At 45.5% G+C, this 22,141-nt stretch overlaps 1 pseudogene across 1 annotated transcript; it reads left to right on the forward strand.

The window, feature by feature from the left end:
• Window positions 1-17,078: 17,078 nt before the first annotated feature.
• On the forward strand, window positions 17,079-18,786 carry LOC309967481 (relaxin-3 receptor 1-like; annotated as a pseudogene). The gene has a single exon. The product of its transcript is annotated as a relaxin-3 receptor 1-like (transcript).
• Window positions 18,787-22,141: the final 3,355 nt, after the last annotated feature.

Genomic DNA, 22,141 nt, shown 5'->3' on the forward strand with positions numbered 1-22,141 from the left:
TTCTAGAAAAATTCTATGCAAACACAAAGTTACATTGTACACGCGTGGTGGCACAGATACACTCTGTACCTGGCTTTTTTCATTTAACAGTATAGCTCAGAGATGGAAGCTGGGCCAGCATCCTTACTTATGGACCTGCCGCGGTCTTTTCATAGCATGTGGCACATCAACCAGAATGTAAGCTCCATGGGGGCAGGAAATCTTTGTTTTGCTCACTAATGTATCCTAGTCACTTAGAACAATCGCTGGCATATAATACATGTTCAGTAGGTATTTTCAATTATTCATATAAATGTTGGATGGTTGACATTCCATTATGTGTATACGCCATTATACCCATCTCCTACTGCTGGGTATTTAGATTGTTTCTGATCTCTTGCTGTGACTATCCTCTGTGCATATGGGTGAGTACATCTGTAGGATAAAGTCCTGGAACTGGGATTGCTGTCAAGGGCATGTGCAGATTAAGGGCATTATTTTTGATGGGTCCCTTCCACCCCAGCAAATTGCAAGAACTGCGAAAATAATTTTAAATGCTAATTTAGGGTACAGATTGCTAAACAGGGATGCCCCAAAAAAAGCCCCCTCTGTGGGACAGGAACTGGGCTAAGAGCTGGTCTTGGAAATGCATAAAATGATTGACTTGGAAGGGGATGATGAGCTGCCACCATGGGCCTGATTAGCCATTGTTCTGGAAGCCCTGGAGACATGGGTGTTCTCAATGTATTCCCATACTTTGAAACACTGCGGCCTTTGCCTGCCAACTACCCAGCCTTAGGAGGGGTGCCTGCCCCCACACCGCCATGAGGGACAACACCACAGGAGTCATGGACATCATCCACATGGAGATTTCAGAGCTGTCAGTCAGCTCAGGGGATAAAGGTCCAAGATTGGCTTCCACTGTCTCACCAGCAGCCATCTGGGCAGTGAGAATGACGATTAGACAGAGGCTAATTGTGATATTGAATGAGCGCTGTATCCCATGTGTTGGCACTATGCTTTACAGTGTCTCACGTAATCCTCCTCCCAACATGAAGTGGACACTATTATTATCTTCATTTTACAGATGGAGAAACTGAAGAACGGAGAGGTCAGGTAGTTTGCTGAAGGTCCCAGCACCCAAGTTCCTGAGCACTACACACCTCTGCCTCCCAGATTGCCTGTTTCAGCTTCTATGCATCAAAGGATCTGTTCCTCCCCGGCTCCTTCTTTGGGAGTTGTTTCTAAGTCTGTCGGACAGCTAGATGTGTGGGAAATGGGCCACTTACCCTTCACTAGGGATTCACCATGGCTTTCATTTAGGAAAACCTCCCAAGTGCCAAGTGCCAAGAGCCATGCTGATTTCCAAAGGGACCCTTAAGAATGCCCATCACATTATTCCCTGCAGTCAAATCTTGTCTTCACATCTAGTCCACGAACTCCCGGAGGGCCAGGGTCCTAAGGGGCTGAAGACTAGTAGATCTCAGGGGAAGACTGTTGTGTGGGAGGCTGTGTCCCCAGCCTGACCCTGGCACAACCCTAACCATCCTTAGATCTCTTAATGCCCCATACTCGGTAGCCTGATGATTGCCTTGGTGGTTTGTTTAATATTTTTTTAATTTATTTTATTTCATTTTTTGGCCGTGTTGGGTCTTCGTCGCTGCGCGTAGGCTTTCTCTAGTTGTGAGCGGGGGCTACTCTTCATTGCAGTGAGCAGGCTTCTCAGTTTGGTGGCTTCTCTTGTTGCGGAGCACGGGCTCTAGGCGTGCAGACTTCAGTAGTTGTGGCTCACGGCCTCTAGAGTGCAGGCTCCGTAGTTGTGGCGCACGAGCTTAGTTGCTCCGCGGCATGTGGGATCTTCGTGGACCAGGGCTCGAACCCATGTCCCCTGCATTGGCAGGAGGATTCTTAACCACTGTGCCACCAGGGAAGTGTTTTAATTGTGTTTTTTTCTTCTTCTTCATGCTCTTGTTTCAGCAATGAGTGTTCCATATCCTTGTGTCTGGAAATAATTTGAAAACTTTTTATGCTTTTCTACTGTATTTATTGAGTGTTTGGGAGCTCTTTCTGTTCATTATTTATCCTGTAATAATTTTTTTCACGTATTTTTATTAAATTTTGTAAAGAAAATACTTGTTTCAACATCTAAAAATCAGAATCTTTGCTGGTAATAAGATCCTGGATAAAATAAATTACATGGGTCATTTTTCTTTTTCTCTTTTTAAATCAACAAATCACTTCACTCCTTTATTTATCCAACAAATTCTCACTTGTGCTGCCTGAAGTGGAGCTTGAATGAATAAAAACAGCATGAAATTTATTCTGAAATTGCTATTGCCAACATTAAAAATGGAATTGGTTATATAATTTGGGGGTTGGGAAGGATATTTTAAAGATGAAATCAATAGCAAAATATGTAGGAAAAGTAGTTAATAGATGTGCCTACATGAAAAGCAAACATTTCTCCATACTGTAAAATTCCCTAAATCCAACATCAAAAATTAAGAGACCTAGCGAGATCAGAGAAAATGATCAAATAAATGATACAAGAATCTTTCTCAGAACTGAAGCACATGAGTTTCTAGATTGAAAGAGCTTACTGGCATCCGCCACAACGGATTAAAAAGACCCACACCAAGACACAATATCTTGACGTACCAAAACTTGTAGGAACTAGAGAAAATTGTTTCCAGAGTTTCCAGAGACAGGGAGAAAACGGTCACAAAGACTCTATAATCAGAATGGCACCAGAATGCTCTACAGCAACCCTATAAGCTAGAAGCCAACAGAGCAATGCCTTCAAAATTCTGAGGAAAGTGGTTTCCAACAGAGAACTCAATTCTCAGACTCTCAATCAAGTGTGAAGGTAGAATAAGGTCATTTTAAGATATGGAGGGTCTCAAAACATTTACCTTCTATGCTGTTTTTCTCAGAAAGTTACTGGAGGATGTGCCCCACCAAAATGAGGAGGTAAGCTATAAGAAAGACCTGGGAACTAGGAAACAGGTGATCCAACACAAATGTAAGGTAAAGGGAGTCTCAAAAATAATAGTAAAGGAAAATTTCAGAATCACAACTGTTTAGAAGGCCAAGAGAGCCACCAGTCCACAGTGGAAGTCAGAGATCCAGAAGGGAGGTCTTAAAAGAAATGAACAAAAACTGAAGAAATATAAGTTACCTGATGTATGTACAAGAACCCACAAAGGCCTAATTGCTAACTATCTGAATGACTGATTCCAACACTCAGTGGTAAAGATAAGACCCACAGGCTTGGCTAAGCTTAGCTACCACTCTGGGCTGGCTGGGTTCAGGATCTAGAGATGTTTTCAAGGTGAGCTCCACACAGTGATGGAGTGGGTGGCAGACTCTGCAGTCGGCTTGGTTGGGTTTAAGTCCCAGCTCTGCCTAGAACTAGCTGCATGCCTTTGGGCGAATTGCTTGATCCTTCTGAGCTTTATAACCTTAGTAAATAAGAGATTTAAACAATGATCCATGATATTGCGAAGATTTATTAAGATGATACATGTGAAAGTGCTTTGTAAACTGGTGTTCGTCACGGTGGAAGTTATCCAGCAACCACTGCCAACCCAATTCACTAAAACTTTGCCATTTGCTGTGAATGTTTGAGTCCCTCCAAAATTCATGTTTTGAAATCCTAACCCCCAAAGGTGATGGTGTTAGGAGGTAGGGCCTTTGGGAGGTCATTAGGTCATGAGATTGGAGCCCTCATGAATGGGCTTCATAAAAGAGGTCCCAGAGAGCTCCCTCGCCCCTTCCACCACGTGAAGATACAATCCCAATGGGAAGTCTGCCACCTGGAATAAGGCCCTCACCTGACCATGTTAGCACCTTGATCTTGGGCTTCTAGCTTCCAGAGCTGTGAGAAATACATTTCTGTTGTTTATAAGCCACCCAGTCTGTGACATTTTGTTTTAGCAGCCCCACTGGACAAAGACAGCCAAGCTCTTGGGAAAATATACAGACTACTGCCCAAGGCATGCTGATCTCTTGCTACTGGTAAAGTACAATTTCCCACCCTATATCAAGTGTGGTCCTTTGGACGAACAGCACAGGCATCACCTGAGAGCTTGTGAGAAATGCAACGTCTCAGCCTGCCCCAAACCTGCTGAATCAGAATCTTCATTTTTCACCAAATCCTCAGGGAATGGGTAGGCACCTTAAACACTGGTCTAGCAGGCCCCAAACATTTCTCTTCCCACCGAATAAGCTGCAGGCTTCCCAAGAGCTACTTGGATTTGTTCCCAAACCAGTTTGTACTGTTGCTTCTGCTATTATATTATGAAACATAATTAAATAGGTAAACCCAAACCTGAGTGCAAAGGGAGAGTTGTTGTTTCTATGACAACTAGGTTGGATGTTTTAGGAAGACATGATAAAGGTGAGTGGCCTAGAATTATAGTTCAGTACAGGAGCCTTCTGGGAAGGGTTTGATACCTGGAGCTATTGCCTGCTGGTGTACTGTACCTCAGGGGCCAGGCCTGAGGACAGCAAGTCCTCGCCGTTTACCCTGAGTCAGCCCTGTACCTCCCGCACTACCACCACCCCAGCATTATAGCTATTCCTATCCAATCCAAGCGTTCTTTATTCCTGAACTAACATTGGCGTACTTACATGAGGGATGCTTTACATGAATTTTCTATTAACCCTGGAGCCACCCTATGAGGGAAGCTATTACTATCCAATTTATAGGCAAGAAAAACGGGGATTAAGTCACTTGTGTGAGGTTACACAGTCACTGGCAGAGCAGGACTTGAAAGGAGGTCTGCCCTCAGGTGCCAGGTTCCAACCATGCCACTGTTCCTGGCAGCAGACACCAAGAGTTTAGGGAGAACACAGTGCAGAAACATTTGAGAAATGTACATCCCTGCCAGTAATTAAAGGGATGGAGATCCAAGCAACTGCAGAGCACTTCTCACCTGTCAAATTTGCAAAGGTTTTTGTTTTTTTACAATTTAATTTGCATTTATATCAAAGTAATATGTGTTCATGGTTTACAAGAGTCAAACGGTACTACAGCCATACAAGCTGAAAAACAGCCCCTCTGCGGGAGGAGGGGATGCAGTTCCAAGAGGGTGCTCCTGAGCCAGGCCATTCTCGCCACGGCCTCCACCTCCTGGCCCCTGCTTTCCAACCTCCGCACTTCCTCTGGGCTCTCCAGGGCTTCCTGTGATCTTCCTAGTACAGCGAAGCAAGGGGCTGAGTGGCCCAGACTGGGCGTGGAAATGGGAAACCAGAGGGGGTTACACAGCAAGAACCCAAAATGACCCACGTCCCTTGACATTGCCATCTGTAATCTCACTTGGGGGGGCGGAGGGAGTCATCCCAAAGGGAAAAACCAACACTGGCCATGTCATTTGTAGAAAACTCTCTGTGGAAGTGCTACTTTTTCATTGTAGTAACAATAGTAAAGAGATTTTCTGTTTTTTTTTTTAGAAAAAGAAAATATATCCCCAACCTGTCACCCTCTTCCACCAATAACTACTTTCTCTTGGGTGGATCCCCAAACATGCAGAGAGAGTTGTCATTAGAGCACCACAGGGGAAAAGGCTCCACAGAGGGAGGATTGGGGTCAACTCCTGGTTCTGCTGTGGGACATAGGGCAAGCCCCCTCTCTGAGCCTCAGTTCCCTCCTGTGCGAATGAGGATCACACTTCTTGCCTCACAGGGGAGTCGGAGGATTGGAGAGATGATACTTGTAAAAAGCCTGGCACTGGGCCTGGCACATAGTAGCTGCTCAACCAAGGGGACGGCAGCTGCCTCCCAGAAAGCATCTCGGCACCCTGGCCTCAGTGGTATCCCCTCCCCTGGCTCCAACTGCCCTCTCTGGAACACTCCCTGGGCCCCTGTCCTGGTGAATCCATTTTCTAGCACTTGTCACTCACTGCCCCTCTAGCTCTGGCCTTCCTGAAGGCCCAGACAAGGCCTCCCCATAACCAGAACCCTTCCTACAAGGTGTGCTCACAAGTGCTCATGGAATGAATCCTTACAGCCCAGCTCAGAGCTCACAGCCCCCAACCCTCCCTGCCTGCCCCTGCAAGAGACTTCTGCCCCCAACACTGTCTCAGTGGCCCTCATTCAGCGCTGGCCCTCCCTGTCTGAATCCTCCTGTGACCTGTGAGCTCAGGGGTAGGACTGATGCTGGTCCAGCTCTGTCTCCATCACAATGCCCACCAAATGCTGAGCCAGCTGGGCAGTGTCCTGCAGGCCTTCATCCTATGGTTCTTTACTGACCTCCCGCCATGTGGGATGAACATGACAAGGACAGTCCCTGCTTTCATGGAACTAACTTTCTGGTGGGGGCAGATTTTAAAAATGCCAACAAATACATAAATTCTGATTGTGACAAGTGCTGTGAATAAAACAGGGTGATCATATAGCAGGGAGGATGAATGATCTACTGCTACACTCTGCAATATGAATGAACTTCACAGACCCACACAGCCAGACACTAAAGTGTATGCACATATGTTTCCATTCATATAAAATACAAAAACAGGCCAAACTAATCTGTGCTGTTAAAAAGGAGGATAGCGATTACCCTGGGAGGAAGCAGGGGGTCTAAAGAAACATGAGGGGGCTTCTAGGGATGCTGTTCATATTCTTTCTCTTGAATGTGGGTGCTGGTTACATGGGTGTGTTTGGTATATGAAAATACGCGATACGTATTTGCTTATGATACGTGAGCATGTGCATATGGATATTACACTTCATTTAAAAGTTGTTTTTTTTTAAATTCTAGGGGGATGAGAGGGAAACTTGGGGGTAGAGGTGGGACTTGGTGATATGGGTAGGATGGTCAGGGAGGACTTCTTGGAGGAGGTAACATTTGATCTGAGACCTATGGGTTAAGAGTCAGTCTTGAGAAAAGATAGTCTCTTCAATAAGTGGTGCTGGAAAAACTGGACAGCTGCATGTAAAAGAATGAAATTAGAACATTCCCTAACACCATATACAAAAATGAACTCAAAATGGGTTAAAGACCTAAATGTAAGGTCAGATACTATGAAATTCCTAGAGGAAAACATAGGCAGAACACTCTTTGACATAAATCATAGCAATATTTTTTTTTGGATTCACCTCCTAGAACAATGGAAACAAAAGCAAAAATAAACAAATGGGAACTAATTAAACTTAAAAGCTTTTGCACAGCAAAGGAAACCGTAAACAAAACGAAAAACAACCTATGGAATGGGAGAAAATATTTGCAAATGATGCTACCGACAAGGGATTAATGTCCAAAATATACAAACAGCTTGTATAGCTCAATAAAACAAACAAACAAAAACTCAATCAAAACATGGGCAGAAAGGACTTCCCTGGTGCTCCAGTGGTAAAGAATCTGCCTTCCAATGCAGGGGACATGGGTTCAAGCCCTGATTGGGGAACTAAGATCCCACATGCCACAAGGCAACTAAGCCCGCACACCACAACTGCTGAGCTCACGCGCCTCAATGAGAGAGCCCGCGTACCACAAACTACACAGCCCACACGCCCTGGAGCCTGAGGGCCACAACTAGAGAGAGAAAACCCGCAAGCCACGACTAGAGAAAAGCCCGCGCACCGCAACGAAAGATCTCACATGCCTCAACAACCTGATACAGCCAGAAAAAAAAAAGAGGGGCAGAAGACCTAAGTAGAGATTTCTCCAAAGAAGACATATAAATGGCCAACAGGCTCATGAAAAGATGCTCAACATCGCTAATTATTAGAGAAATGCAAATCAAAACTACAATGAGGTATCACCTCACACCAGTGAGAATGGCCATCATCAAAAAGTCTACAAATAATAAATGCTAGAGAGGGTGTGGAGAAAAGGGAATCCTCCTATACTGTTGGTGGGAATGTAAATTGGTGCAGCCAGTATGGAGAATACTATAGAGGTTCCTTCAAAAGCTAAAAAAAGAGTTACCATATGATCCATCAATCCCACTCCTGGGCATATAACCAGAAAAGATGAAAACTCTAATTTAGAAGGCTACATACATCTACCTCAGTTTTCATAGAAGTACTATTTACAATAGCCAAGGCATGGAAGCAACCTAACTGTCCACTGACAGATGAATGGATAAAGATATGGTATATACACACACAATGGAATATTACTCAGCCATAAAAAAGAATGAAATAATGCTATTTGTAGCAATATAGATGGACCTAGAGATTACCATACTAAGTGAAATCAGACAGAAAGAGACAAATATCCTATGATATCACTTATATGTGGAATCTAAGAAACTAATACAAATGAATTTATCTATGAAACAGAAACAGACTCACAGACATAGAAAGCAAACTTATGGTTGCCAAAGGGGAAAGGGAGTGGGGAGGGATAAATTAGGAGTTTGGGATTAACAGATACACACTACTATGTATAAAACAGATAAACAACAAGGACCTACTGTATAGCACAGGGAAATATATTCAATATCTTGTAATATCCTATAATGGGAAAGAATCTGTAAAAAAAAACATACACACACACACACACACACACACACATAACACTGAATCACTTTGCTGTATACCTGAAACATTGTAAATCAACTATACTTCAATAAAAATACATTAATTAACTTTCAAAAATAAAAATAAATAAATAAATAAAAGTCAGTCTTTGGACAAACTCGGGGAAAGCACCCCAAGCAGAGGGCTTGGCAAGTGCAAAGTCCCTGAGGCAGGAAAAAATTTGGCACCCTGGAGGGACAGCAGAGGCCAATGCAGGTGGAGCCCAGCACAGAGTGGGTTGGAGGGCTACTAGACAAGATCAGAGAGGTGACCTGGCACCAGATCAGGCAAGCCCTTATGGTCAGGGAAGGAGTGAGGATTTTATTCTAAATAAGATAATATGTCATGGAGGGTTTTATTCAGGGGCATGCTGTGATCTGACTCACCTTCTGACTGCTGAGGGGAGAAGAGATCCTGGGCTGTAGCACCCCAAAAGTCATACATGAATGAATGAAAGCAAGAGAACTTTCATAGTACATAGAGAACTCTTAGCATGTGAGAACCACAAGGGGACTTACCGACCATTTTACAGGTGAGAAAACTGAGGCCAGAGAGGGCAAGTCATTTGCCCCAAGTCACACAGCAAGCTAGTGGTCAGGGCACAGAGACTAGCAACCCAGGCTACCTGACGCTCAGTGATAACTCCCATCAGAGGAAGAAGAATTCCTAGGCCACCAGGGCCCCCAGGGAAAGTATAATCTAATTTTGCAAACTTTCTATCAGATTACCAGTTCATCTGGGTTCTGGCCCAGACTAGAGCTGGGTAATTGGGTTAATTTCCTCTTTTGTGACCACTGGGCAGAGAATCCCACTTGCTGCAGATTCTCTGTCTCCTGGGCAATGGAGGCCTGGGAGTGAATCTGCCTTAGGTCACTGATCAAGGATAGGAGACATGGGGAAGACCTGCCCTCTGGGGACTACCTCCCAGCTCCTGGTGGTATTCTGTCCCAATGTTCCTGAGGAGGGTAGGAAAGAAGGAAAGGGCTCTTGAGAGTGGGAGCAACAGACTAAAGCCAATGGGGGACTGGCCACCACAGACAGGGCCTTCAGCAAAACAGGAGTTGGCCAGGCCTCTCCATAAGAATAAGAATAAGAATGAGAATGAGAATGGGGGGGGGAGGGCTCCATAGCAGGGAGAGCTAAGAGCTTTCCCTCATTAGCTTGATTAATTCTCCCATGACCCTCGCAAGAGGTTATCATTATTCTCCTTTACAGATGGGCAAGGTTAATCAATTAGCCCCAGGACATGCAGCTGGTAAGTAACATAATGGGGATATGGTCTCCTCCTTCCTGGGAACTCTCCCATCCTTAAACCCAACCACCCTTCCTTGAGCCTCCTGCCCTAACACCCACTGAGTTATTACCCTGTTTTTGTTTTTTTTAATTTTTTGCACTTTCCCCTATATGAGTTCATCCAATTTTTTTGTCTTTCTCCCCCAGCAGAAAATACGCTCCATGTGCATTGCTGCATCCCCAGTGCTTAGCAAGGTGCCTAGCACATAGAAGGTATGCAATAAATATTTTTGGAAGTACAGAAGGAGATGGTTGAGGGAAGGCTTTTCTGAGGAGGTGACATTTGAGCCCAAGTGCTGAGAAAGAGCCAGCCATAAGAAAATCTGGCCATGGGAAGGAGGTCTCAGGCACGTAGGGAACAGAAAAAAATGGGAGTGGGGATGAGGAGTACCCAGAGCTAAAGCACAGTTAGAGAAATGCCTTTATCAAGAGAATTCAGAGATTGGTTCAAGATGGCGGAGTAGAAGAATATGCTCTCACTCCCTCTTTCGAGAACACCGGAATCACAACTAACTGCTGAACGATCATCGACAGGAAGACACTGGAACTCACTAAAAAAGATAGAAGCCACAACGGGACAGTAGGATGGATGCTATCACAATAAAATCAAATCCCATACTGCTGGGTGGCTGACTCACAAACTGGAGAACACTTAGACCACAGAAGTCCACCCACTTGAGTGAAGGTTCTGAGCCTCACGTCAGGCTTCCGAACCTGGGGGTCTGGCAATGGGAGGAGGAATTCCTAGAGGATCAGACTTTGAAGGCTAGTGGGATTTGATTGCAGGACTTCGACAAGACTGGGGGAAACAGAGACTCCACTCTTGGAGGGCACACACAAAGTAGTGTGCGCATCGGGGCCCAGGGGATGGAGCAGTGACCCCATAGGAGACTGAACCAGACCTACCTGCTGGTGTTAGAGGGTCTCCTGCAGAGGGGGGGGCGGGCAGCTGTGGCTCACCAAGGGACAAGGACACTGGCAGCAGAAGTTTGGGGAAGTACTCCTTGGCGTGAGCCCTCCCAGAGTCTGCCATTAGCCCCACCAAAGAGCCCGGTAGGCTCCAGTGTTGGGTCGCCTCAGGCCAAACAACCAACAGGGAGGGAACCCAGCCCCACCCATCAGCAGCCAAGTGGATTAAAGTTACTGAACTCTGCCCACCAGAGCAACAGTCAGCTCTACCCACCACCAGTCCCTCCCATCAGAAAATTGCACAAGCTTCTTAGACTCATCCACCAGAGGGCAGACAGCAGAAGCAAGAAGAACTACAATCCTGCAGCCTGTGGAACAAAAACCACATTCACAGAAGATAGACAAGATGAAAAGGCAGAGGGCTACGTACCAGATGAAGGAACAAGATAAAACCCCAGAAAAACAACTAAATGAAGTGGAGACAGGCAACCTTCCAGAAAAAGAATTCAGAATGATGATAGTGAAGATGATCCAGGACCTCAGAAAAAGAATGGAGGCAAAAATCAAGAAGATGCAAGAAATGTTTAACAAATATCTACAAGAATTAAAGAACAAACAAATAGAGATGACCAATACAATAACTGAAATGAAAAATACACTAGAAGGAATGAATAGCAGAATAACTGAGGTAGAAGAATGGATAAGTGACCTGGAAGACAGAATGGTGGAATTCACTGCTGTGGAACAGAATAAAGAAAAAAGAATGAAAAGAAATGAAGACAGCCTAAGAGTCCTCTGGGACAACATTAAAAGCAACAACATTTGCATTATAGGGGCCCCAGAAGGAGAAGACAGAGAGAAAGGACCTGAGAAAATATTTGAAGAGATTACAGTCCAAAACTTCCCTAACATGGGAAAGGAAATAGCCACCCAAGTCTAGGAAGCGCAGCAAGTCCCATACAGGATAAACCCAAGGAGAAACACGCCGAGACACATAGTAATCAAATTGGCAAAAATTAAAGACAAAGAAAAACTACTGAAAGCAGCAAGGGAAAAATGACAAATAACATACAAGGGAACTCCCATGAGGTTAACAGCTGATTTCTCAGCAGAAACTCTAGAAGCCAGAAGGGAGTGGCATGATATACTTAAAGTGATGAAAGGGAAGAACCTACAACCAAGATTACTCTATGAGGAAGGATCTCATTCAGATTCGATGGAGAAATCAAAAGTTTTACAGACAAGCAAAAGCTAAGAGAATTCAGCACCACCAAACCAGCTCTACAACAAATGCTAAAGGAACTTCTCTACGTGGGAAATACAACAGAAGAAAACGGCCTACAAAAACAAACCCCCCAAAATTAAGAAAATGGTAATAGGAACATACATATTGATAATTACCTTAAACATGAATGGATTAAATGTTCCAACCAGAAGACACAGGCTTGCTGAATGGATACAAAAACAAGACCCATATATATGCTCTCTACAAGAGACCCACTTCAGACCTAGGGACACATACAGACTGAAAGTGAGGGAATGGAAAAAGATATTCCATGCAAATGGAAATCAAAAGAAAGCTGGAGTAGCAATACTCATATCAGATAAAATAGACTTTAAAATAAAGAATGTTACAAGAGACAAGGAAGGACACTACATAATGATCAACGGATCAATCCAAGAAGAAGATATAACAATTATAAATATATATGCACCCAACATAGCAGCACCTCAATACATAAGGCAACTGCTAACAGCTCTAAAAGAGGAAATTGACAGTAACACAATCATAGTGGGGGACTTTAACACCTCACTTACACCAATGGACAGATCATCCAAACAGAAAATGAATAAGGAATCACAAGCTTTAAATGACACAATAGACCAGATAGATTTAATTGATATTTATAGGACATTCCATCCAAAAACAGCAGATTACACTTTCTTCTCAAGTGCCCACGGAACATTCTCCACGATAGATCACATCTTGGGTCACAAATCAAGCCTCAGTAAATTTAAGAAAATTGAAATCATATCAAGCACCTTTTCTGACCACAATGCTATGAGATTAGAAATCAATTACAGGGAAAAAAAAATCTAAAAAACACAAACACATGGAGGCTAAACAATACGTTACTAAATAACCAAGAGGTCACTGAAGAAATCAAAGAGGAAATCAAAAAATACTTAGAGACAAATGACAATGAAAACACGATGATCCAAAATCTATGGGATGCAGCAAAAGCAGTTCTAAGAGGGAAGTTTATAGCTATACAAGCCTACCTCAAGAAACAAGAAAAATCTCAAATAAACAATCTAACGTTACACCTAAAGGAACTAGAGAAGGAAGAACAAACAAAACCCAAAGTAAGCAGAAGGAAAGAAATCACAAATATCAGAGAAGAAATAAATGAAATAGAAACAAAGAAAACAATAGCAAACATCAATAAAACTAAAAGCTGGTTCTTTGAGAAGATAAACAAAATTGATAAACCATTAGCCAGACTCATCAAGAAAAAGAGCGAGATGACTCAAATCAATAAAATTAGAAACGAAAAAGGAGAAGTTACAACAGACACTGCAGTAATACAAAGCATCCTAAGAGACTACTACAAGCAACTCTATGCCAATATAATGGACAACCTGGAAGAAACGGGCAAATTCCTAGAAAGGCATAACCTTCCAAGACTGAACCAGGAAGAAATAGAAAATATGAAGAGACCAATCACAAGTAATGAAATTGAAACTGTGATTAAAAATCTTCCAACAAACAAAAGTCCAGGACCAGATGGCTTCACAGGTGAATTCTATCAAACATTTAGAGAAGAGCTAACACCCATCCTTCTCAAACACTTCCAAAAAATTGCAGAGGAAGGAAAACTCCCAAACTCATTCTATAAGGCCACCATCACCCTGATACCAAAACCAGACAAAGATACTACAAAAAAAGAAAATTACAGACCAATATCACTGATGAATATAGATGCAAAAATCCTCAACAAAATACTAGCAAACAGAATCCAACAACACATTAAAAGGATCATACACCATGACCAAGTGGGATTTATCCCAGAGATGCAAGGATTCTTCAATATATGCAAATAAATCAATGTGATACACAATATTAACAAATTGAAGAATAAAAACCATATGATCATCTCAATAGATACAGAAAAAGCTTTTGACCAAATTCAACACCAATTTATGACCAAAACTCTCCAGAAAGTGGGCATAGAGGGAACCTACTTCAACATAATAAAGGCCATATACAACAAACCCACAGCAAACATCATTCTCATTGGTGAAAACCTGAAACGATTTCCTCTAAGATGAGGAACAAGACAAGGATGTCCACTCTCACCACTATTATTCAACATAGTTTTGGAAGTCCTAGCCATGGCAGTCAGAGAAGAAAAAGAAATAAAAGGAATACAAATTGGAAAAGAAGTAAAACTGTCACTGTTTGCAGATGACATGATACTATACATAGAGAATCCTAAAGATGCCACCATAAAGCTACTAGAGCTAATCAATGAATTTGGTAAAGTTGCAGGATACAAAATTAATCACTGAAATCTCTTGCATTCCTATACACTAATGATGAAAAATCTGAAAGAAAAATTAAGTAAACACTCCCATTTACCATTGCAACAAAAAGAATAAAATACCTAGGAATAAACCTACCTAGGGAGACAAAAGACCTGTATGCAGAAAAGTATAAGACACTGATGAAAGAAATTAAAGATGATACCAATAGATGGAGAGATATACCATGTTCTTGGATTGGAAGAGTCAATATTGTGAAAATGACTATACTACTCAAAGCAATTTACAGACTCAATGCAATCTCTATCAAATTACCAATGGCATTTTTTACAGAACTAGAACAAAAAATCTTAAAATTCGTATGGAGACACAAAAGACCCCAAATAGCCAAAGCAGTCTTGAGTCTAAAAAACAGAGCTGGAGGAATCAGACTCCCTGACTTCAGACTACACTATAAAGCTACAGTAATCAAGACAATATGGTACTGGAACAAAAACAGAAATATAGATCAATGGAACAGGATAGAAAGCCCAGAGATAAACCCACACACCTATGGTCAACTAATCTATGACAAAGGAGGCAAAGATATACAATGGAGAAAAGACAGTCTCTTCAATAATTGGTGCTGGGAAAATTGGACAGTTACATGTAAAAGAATGAAATTAGAACACTCCCTAACACCATACACAAAAATAAACTCAAAATGGATTAGAGACCTAAATGTAAGACCCGGCACTATAAAACTCTTAGCGGAAAACATAGGAAGAACACTCTGACATAAATCACAGCAAGATCTTTTTTGATCCACCTCCTAGAGTAATGGAAATAAAAAAAAAATAAACAAATGGGACCTAATGAAACTTAAAAGCTTTTTCATAGCAAAGGAAACCATAAACAAGACGAAAAGACAACCCTCAGAATTGGAGAAAATATTTGTAAATGAATCTTCGGACAAAGGATTAATCTCCAAAATATATAAACAGCTCATGCAGCTCAATATTAAAAAAACAAACAACCCAATCCAAAAATGGGCAGAAGGCCTAAATAGACATTTCTTCAAAGAAGACATACAGATGGCCAAGAAGCACATGAAAAGCTGCTCAACATCACTAATTATTAGAGAAATGGAAATCAAAACTATAATGAGATATCACTTCACACCACTTCAAATGGGCATCATCAGAAAATCTACAAACAACAAATGCTGGAGAGGGTGTGAAGAAAAGGGAACCCTCTTTAGTGAGAATGTAAATTGATACAGCCACTATGGAGAACAGTATGGAAGTTCCTTAAAAAACTAAAAGTAGAATTACCATATGACCCAGCAATCCCACTACTGGGCATATACCCAGAGAAAACCATAATTCAAAAAGACATATGCACCCCAATGTTCATTGCAGCACTATTTACAATAGCCAGGTCATGGAAGCAACCTAAATGCCCATCGACAGACGAATGGATAAAGAAGATGTGGTACATATATACAATGGAATATTACTCAGCCATAAAAAGGAACAAACTTGGGTCATTTGTAGAGATGTGGATGCATCTAGAGCCTGTCATACAGAGTGAAGTAAGTCAGAAAGAGAAAAACAAATATCGTATATTAAGGCATATATGTGGAACCTAGAAAATAGTACAGATGAACTGGTTTGCAGAGCAGAAATTGAGACACAGAAGTAGAGAACAAACGTATGGACACCAAGAGGGGAAAGCGGAAGGGGCGGGTGGGGGTGGGATGAATTGGGAGATTGGGATTGACATGTATACACGGATGTGTATAAAATGGATGACTAATAAGAATAAATAAGCATTAAAAAAAAAAGAATTCGGAGGGAGGAGGGATAGTTAGGGAGTTTGGGATTGACATGTACACACTGCTATATTTAAAATGGATAACCAACAAGGACCTACTGTGTAGCACAGGGAACTCTGCTCAATATTATGTAACAACTTAAATGGGAAAAGAATTTGAAAAAGAATAGATACATTTATATGTATAACTGAATCACTCTGCTGTACACCTGAAACTAACATAACATTGTTAATCGCCTATACTCCAATATAAAATAAAAAGTTTAAAAAGGAGGGGAAGAGGGGGAAAGGGGAGAGGGAGAGGGAGAGGGAGAGGAAATTCCCTGGCGGGCCAGTGACTGGGAATCCGCGCTTCCATTGCTGGGGTTCCAGGTTCCATCCCCGGTCGGTCGGGGAACCGCAAGATCCCGCAAGCCGCATGGCGCGGCCAAAAAAAAAAAAAAAAGTCGGGGGTTGGGGGACCGTTCAGAGGATCAGGGCTGGAGGGCAAAGGGGCTGCCATGCCCTGCTGTCTGGTCTTGAGCAACCCTCCGCAGTCTCCCGTTGAATATCTCCAGACCCGCACACGCTGAAGGTGAAGGGGTATGCTGCCTCCCGAGGCGAAATTTGTCTGAAACCGTCTCCTTCAGTCCCGAGTGTCGGAACCGCTGCGGGAGAAGCTCTGTTGCTGGCGTTGCGTCTTCACGCAGCGACCCAAGCCGCGATCCTGCGCCCAAGTGAATCTAAGAAGCCATTTCCCGGGTCCCGACTTTCCGGCCCCCAGGTCGCAGTTCCCGGCTTCCACCCAGGCGGCGGGTCCTCAGTTCTTGAGGAAATCGAAGGTGAAGAAGCAGCCAATAGAAATACAGCTTGGAAGCTCTTAGGGCGGGGCACGGGTGCAACTGGCCAATCGGGGCTGCCTTCATCCCTTTAAAAGTTCTGCGGCGCGCTACCGAACACAGGTACTTCTCGAAGCCCTGCCGCTGTTCTCTGAGGGGACCTGAGCGGACCCCTGCGCGCCACCAAGGGTGATGGCGTCAGCCAGAGGCAGCTGTCTCATCGCCCGCGCCATCGGGGCCGTGCTCCCCCTGAACTGGCTTGGAGACGCGTCGTCGGGGCAGCCCCCTAACAGTTCCGTGGGCAACGGATCTGAGAGCACTCGCCCGACCTTGGGTCCCCGCAGACCTGCACGGCCTGGAGGGTGTGGCGGAGGCTGGCGCTGCGCGCACTGATCGCTGGCGCCTAGCTGGCCCTGTGCACTTTTGGGCTGGTGGGCAACGTTCTGGTGCTGGTCCTGGTGCGGTCCCAGCAACGGCGCCGCCGCTCGCTGCTCAACTGCTTCCTCCTCAACCTTACAGCCACCGACCTGCAGTTCGTGCTGACACTGCCCTTCTGGGCCGTTGACATGGTGCGTGACTTCAGCTGGCCCTTCGGAAATGCCATGTGCAAGGTGGTGCTCACGGTGCTCAACATGTAAGCCAGCAGCCTCTTCCTCAGCGCCATCAGCGTGGCGCGCTACTGCGCGGTGGCGAGCGCGCTGCGCCCCAGTCGGCTCGGCACCCCATGGGCTGTCTAGGTGTGCTGCTTGCTCTGGGCCACTGCAGTCCTGGCCACCGCGCCCACCGCCCTGTTCGCCACAGTGGCCAGCGTCGGGGGCGAACGCTTGTGCCTGCTGCGCTTCCCCGACGGCGGTCCCGACTGGCTGGCCTTCTACCATCTGCAAAAGATCGCCGTGGCCTTTGTGCTGCGGCTGGCCACGCTGGGCACCTGCTCGCTGCTGTTCCTACCTTTCCTGCGTTGGCGGCGGGCATGCTGGCCGCCTGGGGTCCGGCTCCGATGACGCTCCCGGGTTACTCGCGCGCTGGCCTGCGTGCTGCTGGCCTTCGTGCTCTGCTGGCTGCCCAACCAAGCACTTATGCTCTGGGGGCTGCTGGTCAAGCTGAACGTCGTGCCCTGGGACCGCGCCTACTTCCTGTCTCAGGCCTTCCTCTTCCCCCTGTCCATCTGCCTGGCGCGCTCCAACAACTGCCTCAATCCGATGCTCTACTGCCTGCTGCGCCGCGACTTCCGCCAGGGCCTGCGAGAGCTCTGCGGCCGGCCGGGCCAAGCGCCCCATGGACCTCCGACCGTTCTCCGACTGCCCTAACCCCAGCTACCGCGCTCTCTGATTAGGGCTGAACCCGCAGAACCACACCTCTCAGTAAGGACCACCCGCCGCTCCGTCGGTACCAAGAGTGATGCGGCAGATTATGCCACTTGGGTTTGGAGTGATGATGTCAAGGAGCAGTGACTGACTTTAGGGCCCGTGTTCTGGGTTCCAATGGAGAAGCAGGCCCTTTGGCCGGGGAGATTACTTAAGACCGGGAGTTCACCACTAACCTGTGTGACCCAGTGTGAGTCCCTTCCTCCCTGGCCTCAGTTCCCTCATCCGTACAAGGAGAGGTAAGGATTAGATGAACCCTGGGGACTCTGCCACGTCTAGCGCTTTGAGCCTCCTGGCACAACCCCTGCAAACAGTGTGAGCTCCATTCATCGCCCTCTAAGGCACTTAATCTGACTCCTGCTTTATGTTCCCTTTTGTTTTTCTTTTTTCATGAGTTTTTTTTTTTTTACATCTTTATTGGAGTATAATTGCTTTACAATGGTGTGTTAGTTTCTGCTTTATAACAAAGTGAATCAGTTATACATATACATATGTTCCCATATCTCTTCCCTCTGCGTCTCCCTCCCTCCCACCCTCCCTATCCCACCCCTGTAGGTGGTCACAAAGCGCCGAGCTGATCTCCCCCCTTTTGTTGTTATAAGGGAGCTGTGAGAGAGGGGTGTGGGCTGTTTTTGGAAACCTAGAGTGGAGGGACTTCAGGGATATCAGGTAGCCCTTGATGGCTCAGGATTTCTGAGCTTTCATCTGCAAGGCCTGCCTGCTTCTTGTCCTCCCTGGATCCTGGGGGCTTGGCTGACCCCACCGTCACTCATCCAGCAGTATGCTATGACCCTGAACATGCTAGCTGTTGCATGAAAAGTGGCTGCAAGGAGCAGCCAGAAGGCCTGGAGCTATGCAGCTTGTGGGGGGGCAGTGGGGGAGAGCAGCAGTGACCTGAGTGGCTCACATAGGACAGAACTGGGACCTGTGGGAGAGAAGTCATGGGAAGCAGGTTTCCATCCCTCGTTAGGGCAGACCTTTCCCATTTTTGAGCACCTGAGCTTCATGATATAGTGAGCTCCCTTCCTTTGGAGTTATTACAACAGAGACTGTTGGAGACAGAATTGATGCATCAGATGGGGGTGTGTAGTTGCTAGATGATTTCGGCAATCCCTTTGAGCCTGGAGGCCTGTAACTGAAATGGGACAGGTGGGAGTGTTTGCATGATATAGGCCTTAACAGCATCTTCTCCCCCTGCTCTCCAAATGCACCACTGAAGGTAAATCAAAAGGCAACTGATTGAAATCCCTTCTCTGGTGGACAGCACTCGATCCTCATGTCGATGCAGAGCCACCATAAAGCATTCTCAGCACACATCAGTTGAGGAGATTAGGTCATCAGAGGTCAGAATTTGTATTTGCATCCTTGCAAATACTTGCTCATAAATTTCATGCCTGATACTTCTGACAGAGGAAGACTTGATGCTTGAAGGTAGAGGAAAAAAAACCTATTCCCCACTGCCTGGTGTCCAAGTCAGGAGCCCACGAAGGATCTTGGGTCAACTCAAATGTCTGCAGATTTGTCATCCCAGAGCAGCTGGAAGGAGGGGGGGTGGTGAGGCCCACAGCTAGCCCTTGATGGAATGAGAGTCCCTGTGCCTCATGGTGTGGGTGATACCATTGTTCCTCTAAAGTACCACAGTACAGAAGAATCTCTATTCCTTGGAGTACTTGTCCGCTTAAAAAGAAAATAATGTTTTGCAAAGTAAAGAACTGTAGTGATTCACTGATAGCTCCAAGCCTTGCTTATTTTTCTCAGTGTTATGTTAAAAGTGGGTCTCTTGCAGCTCATTTCTCCCTCATGTGCAGAGAAATGTGCTTTGTGGAAGCAACAGGAGGGATAAGGAGCCACTACTACAGTTCTCACCTGTCTTCCTGCAGCCCATTCCCTGCTGTCCACGGGACCAGCCGTAAGAACTAAAACGGTGGGACATGGAGTGCTCTCCCAAGAGAACATGAGACCTGTGTGGGAGCTGCAAGTGCTCTAAATAAGAAATAATAGCTTATTAAATAGAACCTGAGGGCAATGGTCATTTCTAAAATCATTCTGTTTAAAGAATATTGTAGAAAGTTACACTAATGACTCCATAAATACCATACAGTGGGCCCTAGGGTATGGGAGGCAAAGACATTCAACTTGGAGCCAGCCTGATCAAGAAGCCCTTGCTCCGCCATGCTCTGTACCTTAAACAAGTCACTCTGCCTGTCTGAGCCTCGGTTTCTTATCTATAAAATGAGTGGGTTGATAATTCCCTGTAATAATTTCCAGATAAATGATTAATTTTTTACCCCCTCTGTGTTCTTTTCTAATCACTCTTTACTTGCAAACTGTTTTTAGGGTCATTTCTCGCCACAACACTGTTCATTTAACTCTTAGTTCTTGTGAACTGTTCCCTTTATCAAGGTCAGGGTGAACTTTTACTGACTCATGTCATAAAAGCATCATGTTGCCCAGAAGAGGACTGTGGCTCCTGTGGAGGGTCAGATCACATACCTGTATTGGTAGACTCAAACCATGGGCCAGCTCTGAGCCAGCACTCTTGAGGCTTCCCTTGCAACTGCCTTGTGTGTGGAAATAGGAGCCAGGTGTGCCCCAGAAGGACAGCCCCCAGTCAGGGGTGCATTCAGCATGGTCCTGACCCCAGCACTGAGGGGATAGTGAGGAGGCAGGCACGGGGGACGGGGCACTCTGAGAAGACTGTCTGGAAAGGTGAGCTAGAAGAGTGCATCGTCACTAGATGTTAAGAGGGGCATGAGGGAAATGCACATGCAGAAGTGCAGAATAAATGAGATTTCTGAGGGAAAGAACAAACACCAAAACTTGTTGAGCAAGAAGAGCAGCGAGCTGGCATTTGTTGAGCACTGGGCAATGAGGCAGGCACAGGGCTTGTGTATGCTTGGTCCTCAAAAAGGATTTTGAGGTGTGTAGTATTATTCACATTGTAAGGAGGAAACGAAGGCTCAGAGAAGTTAGGGAATTGCCCAAGGTCACACAGCTTGTGAGGCGGCATAGCAAGCATTTCCAACAGCAGCTCCCTGATTCCAAAGCCCAAACTTTTTTTTTTTTTTTTTTTTTTTTTTGCAGTACGCGGGCCTCTCACTGTCGTGGCCTCTCCCATTGCGGAGCACAGGCTCCGGATGCGCAGGCTCAGCGGCCGTGGCGCACGGGCCCAGTCTCTCCGCAGCATGCAGGATCTTCCCGGACCGGGGCACGATCCCGTGTCCCCTGCATCGGCAGGCGGGCTCTCAACCACTGTGCCACCAGGGAAGCCCCCAAAGCCCACACTCTTTTTTTTTTATTATTATTAATGTATTTATTTATTTTTGCTGTGTTGGGTCTTCGTTTCTGTGCGAGGGCTTTCTCTAGTTGTGGCAAGCGGGGCCACTCTTCATCGCGGTGCGCGGGCTTCTCACTATCACGGGCTCTCCCGTTGTGGAGCACAGGCTCCAGACGCGCAGGCTCAGTAGTTGTGGCTCACGGGCCCAGTTGCTCCGCGGCATGTGGGATCTTCCCAGACCAGGGCTCGAACCCGTGTCCCCTGCATTGGCAGGCGGATTCTCAACCACTGCGCCACCGGGGAAGCCCGAGCCCACACTCTTAATCACTTTTGGCTCATCTGCCAGATGCCAAGAATGGGGGTAAAATGCTCAAAGAGGCCAAAGGACAACTTGTGTCCCAGGCATAGAGGCAACAAAGGAGCCAGGTGCTTCTGAATGAGTGAATGGACCCTGGGTCGGCTGTGGTGTCAGGTGCTGCAGCGGAGGGGAGAAGAGTGGGGAGTGATGGCCTGAATGAATCGCAAGGACATCTTATATTGTCATTAACCCAGCACATCCCAGCCTCCTCAGTGGCATGTAGGGGAGAGGTGTGAGGGGATGCTCAGACTTCTGA

Source organism: Leucopleurus acutus (genome assembly GCF_964270905.1).
Source record: "Leucopleurus acutus genome assembly, chromosome: 1".
NCBI lineage: Eukaryota > Metazoa > Chordata > Mammalia > Artiodactyla > Delphinidae > Leucopleurus > Leucopleurus acutus.